This window comes from Perognathus longimembris, chromosome 11 (genome assembly GCF_023159225.1).
Source record: "Perognathus longimembris pacificus isolate PPM17 chromosome 11, ASM2315922v1, whole genome shotgun sequence".
NCBI classification, from domain to species: domain Eukaryota; kingdom Metazoa; phylum Chordata; class Mammalia; order Rodentia; family Heteromyidae; genus Perognathus; species Perognathus longimembris.
Window position 1 is genome coordinate 58,734,784 of NC_063171.1, and position 6,311 is coordinate 58,741,094.

Here is a 6,311-nt window from a genome sequence, read left to right on the forward strand (position 1 = left end):
CCATTGGCACTGGCTAACCAGGCGGCACTTTCTAACTCTCAAGCTATTAGGACAGATGGTAGCCCTGAAATACAACCCCCAAATGGAAAGTGAAGGTGATGTGACTCCTGTTTAATTATTTTGCCCAGAAGTTAAACAGACCTCCAATATTTCATCCCATGGAATTTTATGGGAGTTTCAATGGATTTTTTTTAAAGCAGTAAACAAAGTGATTGCTGCAAGATCTGAGGAGTTGCCAAGGCCTAGACAAATCCCTATAGACCTGTTAAAAGTTAGAACTTGAATCCAACAAGGGTTTTAGTTAAGGATATTTCTTGGCCAAATGGGGTAGAAATCTGAAGCCCCCCAAGGGAGTGGCAATGAGAACAGGGGAGAGGGGAAGAGGGAGAAGGGAAACAGTAGAAACCCAGGGGACACCCCCCCCCCGCCCCCAGTCTCCAAGTTTAAAGAGTAGCAAAAACTGAAGTTACCCAACTGGATGAGATTTAGAGGGTGGTGTTTAGATGGGATTCGAAAGGTCAAAAGTACAGGCAGAATTCTAAGTTGCAGACTAATTCTGCTACCTGGGATTTGACCCATTCAGCAAACCACAGGAGACCTCTGGTCAGGGGAGGCGGCAGGCACTGGCGGCTGAGTTAGCTTACATGGATCCTATCTTCCAGGAAAAAGCAAGGGAGCCACCCAGGAAAATACATCAAGCTGTCTATATGTCTGTGGGTTTCTTATCCATGGGTTCTGAACCCCTGGGACTGTCCATCCAAGAATGAAAAACATTTGCAAAAAACCCCTGCATTTGGATTAAACACACAGAGACTGATTTTCTCATTCCCTAAACTAGGTGATACAGCAACTATTTACATAGCATTTGCTTGGTCTTAAGCAAGCATTTGCTTGGTCTAAAAATTAAGTACAGAGATGATTTAAAGTATTTGGGGCCTGGGAAGATAGCCCAGTGGCAAGAGTGCTTGCCGCGTATACATGAAGCCCTGGGTTCGATTCCCCAGCACCACATATACAGAAATCGGCCAGAAGTGGCTCTGTGGTTCAAGTGGTAGAGTGCTAGCCTTGAGCAAAAAGAAGCCAGGGACAGTGCTCAGGTCCTGAGTCCAAGCCCAGGACTGGCAAAAAAAACCAAAGTATTTGGGAGAGCTGGGCACCCATGGCTTATGCCTGCAATCCTAGCTATTCAGGAGACTGCGGTCTGAGGATTGAGGTTCAAAGCCAGCCTGGGCAGAAGAGTCCGTGAGACTCTTATCTCCAAGTAACCAGCAAAAAACCAGAAGTGGAGCTGTGGCTCAAGTAGTCGAATATCAGCTGAAAAGGCTGAAAAATAGCCACCCAGGCTGAATTCAATACTAGCCCCCAAATTAGGTAGGTAGATAGGTGAGTGGGTGGGTGGGTGGATGGATGGATGAAGTATAGGGGAGGAATCATGTAGATTATATGCAGATACCAGGTATCTTATGTCAGGGACTCAGCATGATTTCATCTGCAGGGGTTCCTAAACGCAATACCCCCACTGCCACCACTACATGCCCACTAAGGGACAACTGCAACCACAGTGTAGTATTGGCATGCGCAAGAAGAGGGAAGGAAGGGGGTGGGCAGAGTGGGCTTTGCAGAGGAGATACTTAAACTGCATTTTCTTCCTTTTTTTTTTGAGATAGAATCTCACTCTATAGCCCAGACCAGCCTGTGACTCAAGATCCTCCTGCCTCAGCTTCCTGGGTTGCTGGGATTACAGGTGCACCATAACCACACCCAGATAAGGCTTGGCATGTAGGAGGCCCAAGGTTCAGTTCTCCACAAGGCAAAGGAGTCAGGGATAACCCCCGGGGTTGGAGGGAGGTTTTCCTCACTCCAATGCTAGAGCCTCCTGCTTGGGGTGAGCTATGAAGACTTTGGATTGTGTTAAGTTTAAAATGTCAGATAAGGTGTTCCAGGGGAGACACTGCACAATGGAATGAGGTGGAATTCTAGAGCACGGGAGCTGTCAGCCTGGAGCGTAGCTGTGGATGTCATCAGCATTTGGTGGTATTTGATTTCATGGAACGGTGAAATCTAGGTTAGAGAAGAAGCCACACAAAACAAGACCTGGGAGGAAAGAGACCAACGGAGGAGGAGGAGGAGGAGGAGGAGGAGGAGGAGGAGGGGGAGGAGGGGGAGGAGGGGGAGGAGGGGGAGGAGGGGGAGGAGGGGGAGGAGGACAAGGCACTGAAATGATAGGAAAACCCAACTGAAACTCGGAGAAACAACAGTAGATGAAGTTTTCTAGGACTTCCTGGAAAAAAAAAAAATCCAGCCAGACTGAAAGGTTTAAACTGCTCCAGAGGCTGTGCGTCCTAGAGCAAGGGGATAGCAGGGTTGGTTTCTCTGAGGGCTGAAGGGAGAATCTGTTTCAGATCTCTCTCTATTTAGTCATTACTAGCCAGCAGTGTTTGGTATTCCTTGGTTCACAGCTGCACCACCCTGATCACTGCCTTCGTGTTCCTGTGAGGCTTTTCCTGTGTGCATGCATGTGTGTGTATCCAACCTCAATCTTTGTGAGGACACTGTCAAATTGGATTAAGTGTATCCTAAGGACCTCATTGAACTCCTTTATCTGCATAGAACCTACTTCCAGATAAGGTCACACAGACAAATTGGGGGTAGAGTTTCAACTTTTTTTTTTTTGCCGTCCTGGGGCTTGAACTCAGGGCCTGAGCACTGTACCTGAGCTTCTTTGGCTCAAGGCTAGTTCTATCACTTGAGTCACAGCGCCACTTCTGGCTTTTTCTGATGTGGTGCTGAGGAATTGAACCCTGGACTTAATGCATGCTAGGCAAGCACTCTACCACTAAGCACATTCCCAGCCCTCACAATCTTTTGAGGCTCAAATGGAAGAGCATCAACCTAAGAGTGGAAAAAGCTGAGCAAGAGAGCAAGGTCCCGAGTTCTAGCCCCAGTACCAATACCCCCTACACCAACTCTTTGGTACTGGGTATAGCCAAATGTTCTTGGTGGACTTGAAACTGCTGTAGAGTAAGTGGTGGGGTAGAAGCCACAGTGAAGTGAGTAGAAGAGAGAACAAGGAAGCCAGGTGTGGTAATGAACTAGAATTCTACTACTCAGGAGGAAGAGGCAGGAGGACCCAGAGTCCTAGGCCAGCCTGGACTGTACAATAAGATGCTGGAGAAGAGAGAAGAGAAGGGAAGGGAAGGAGGGAGAGGGGAGGGGAGTTGAGAGGACTAGAAGAGAGATGAGAGAGAGGAGGAGGGGAGAGTCGGAGCATAGATAGTTCTGGAGACATTAACTGTAGTGTTACAGAGACTTGGAAAGTGGATCTATCTGGGAGAGTTTCTGAAGATAGTCTTAAACTGTGCTCATGTAAATGATCTATTTGTGAGATAGAAGCTTCTCTGTTGGAGTTGGAGGTGTGGCTCAGGGGGTAGAGTGTCAGCCAATGGGCAAAAGTGTCAGATCTGAGTTCAAGTCCCAGCCTCAGGAAAAAACAAAGAAATTCCTCTCTGATTGGGGAGCAAGGATAACAGAGGCTCGAACTGCTTGAGTAGCGATCAAGAGCCAGGAGCCAGGAAGTGTCCTGGCTTGGCAGTGGGTCTGTAGAGTACCTGAGTCCAGACGCGGGTGAGTTTGAGGGGTGAAAGGATGGAGATGGTTTATGTTTGGACCAGTTTTCTCAGGGAGGTCTCATGGGACGGATTGCAAGCTGAGAACAAGTGGGGATTGAAGGAGGAAGTACCGGGAAACAGAATCAGCTCGTGCGAGAAGCACAGAGAGGATGTGATTAGTGACCACGAGGGACAGCGGTTGGCTGGCATACTAGAACGATCTCCAGCAGTTACTGCTACATGAGGGCAGGCATGGAATGGGTGGGAAGCTGGGTCTAACTAGGGTTGGAATTCTTTTTGTTGTTGTTAATCATGGGGCTTGAACTCAGGGCCCGGTCACTGTCCCTGAGCTTTTGCGCTCAAGGCTAGCGCTCTGCCACTCTGAGCCCCTGCTTCACTTCTGGTTTTCTGGTTGTTAATTGGCGATCAGCGTCTCAAAGGCTTTCCTGCCCAGGCTGGCTTCCAAGTGCAATCCTCAGATATCAGCCTCCTGAGTAGCTAGGATTACAGGCGTGAGCCACCAGCACCTGGGGAGGGTTGGAATTTTGTCAGACAAATGTTGGAGTGGGAGTGAGGCAGGAGAACCTTTGTGAGGAGACAGTTTTAGTACTGGATGGAAGGAAGTGGTACCTCACCAGGGGTGGTGGCAATGCTTTGTGCTCTCTTATGGCTTCAGTAGCAGTGGAGGGGCACAAGGGCCAACGGGCTGGGAACACAGAAGTGTGCGGGCTACTTGAAAAGGAGTCATAAAGTTAGGTACTTTATACCTCCAGCCTGGCAAAGAATCTTTAAAAGGAAATGCACTGCAGAGTTAAATTTCTGCCCAAGTACCAGTCAGCTTGCCAGTCCAAGGACTTCCTGCCTTCACCAGCCGGCATAGAGTCATGGCAGCCCTTTGTACTGAGCTGCCCTCCCTCTGACCTCTGGCTCACAGGGAAGGCTGGTTTGCCCTTTATCTTCCAATTCCGACTACAAGGCAAAGTCACAAATCCCCAGAGCTTTAAAAGGCTTAGTGATTGCCCTTTTCCCTCTATGTTGCGACCCAACATGTGGCCCTTGTTCCTGCCACAACCAGGAATAAGGCAGTAACAGAGACTCTCTGAAAGTTTCTATTGTGTGTGTGTATGTGTGTGTGTGTGTGTGTGTGTGTGTGTGTGTGGTACATGTGTTTTCACTTGGCTTTTCGATCAAGACTGGAGGTCTACCACTTGAGCTACAGATCCACTTCAGCTTTTCTTTTCCTGGTCCTGGGGCTTGAACTCAGGGCCGAGGTGTTGTTCCTGAGCCTCTTTGTACTCAAGGCTAGCGCTTCCATCTTTTTCTGAGTGGTTTATTGGAGATAAGAGTCCCACAGACTTTTCTACTCAGGATGGCTTTGAACCGTGATCCTCAGGTCTCAGCTTCCCGAGTAGCCAGGATTAAAGGTGTGGGCCACCATCGCCCAGCTCCTACTTCAGCTTTTGTAGTAACTAATTGGAGGTAAGAATCTCAAACTTTTCTGCCTGGGCTGGCTCCAAACCATGATCCTCAAAGCTCATCTTCCTGAATAGCTATAATTACTGACACGAACCACCAGTGCCTGCTTTGAAATGGTTTTAAAACAGGATCTAGAAGGGTATGCAGACCATATTTTGGGAACCACTGTGCTAGTTATTAGGATACAACCCTCAGGGAGCTTTGTGGACCAGGAGATGGGCCTATTTACAGGGATGCAAAGCTCAATGGGTTAAATTTTCTAATAAAATATAGTAACCTAAGTGTTGGGGGGGGGGGTTCAATTGTGACTAGAAACATCAGCAATGGCTTCAACCAGACATTTATGCAATCTTGAGGCTTGCATAGATATTTAACGGGGATAGATGGGGGCTTTCCTGGTGGAGAATAGCCAAGGAAATGGATGAATCCAGAGTAGAGATAAGCCCAGTGGTGTAGGATATTGTAATAGGGAGGTCAGATCTGGCCAGTGCCATCATTAACTGTGGAGGGGCATCTGATTGACTCCAGGTCAGATTAGAGCAGAAGCCAACTCCATCTTCACTAAGATCTCCCACCCTATCCAGGGAAGTTCCCCTTCGCTGTGATAAGATTGTGTAAACTACTTGATCACCTGAGGCGTGGAAGGTTCAAGGAACGTTCAAGGTTAAACTTGTGCCCTCCCATGAGTAGGTGTATCCACCTGCATCCTGTGAGCCCCGCCAAACCCATGCGCCAATTCTAACTAGAATGATAGGTTGGTTCAAACAGATACTGTGAGACAGACTGTAACCCCATTGGTCACCTGCGTGTGACCTGGCATGCTGTGAGTGTTGTAACCTCATTGGCCATCTGCGTGTGGCAGGCTTGACCATGTGGTGTTTGCCTTTATAACCCAACCCTGAGTGTGGCCCTGGGGGCACGGTCCCATCTCCCCAGTCTGGGCTGTGGCCCTGGACGGTCAGTATACTTTTTACCTCCCCAACAAATCAATCTTTTTACTTGAGACTGTCTCTGAGTGGTGGACTCTTGGAGGGATGGGGGATTCCCCCCACCCTCGGACCCCGTTACATTGTGGTCCCCTCCCTTGGGGGGGTCCCTATTACAGGTATAACATGTATGAAGAGAGGAAAGGAAGAGGAGGCTGGAAGAGGATTGTGGGAAGACAGGCTGAATAGAACTTTTATTCTGTAGGCAACAGAAAACAATGGAAGATTGTAAAGTAGAACA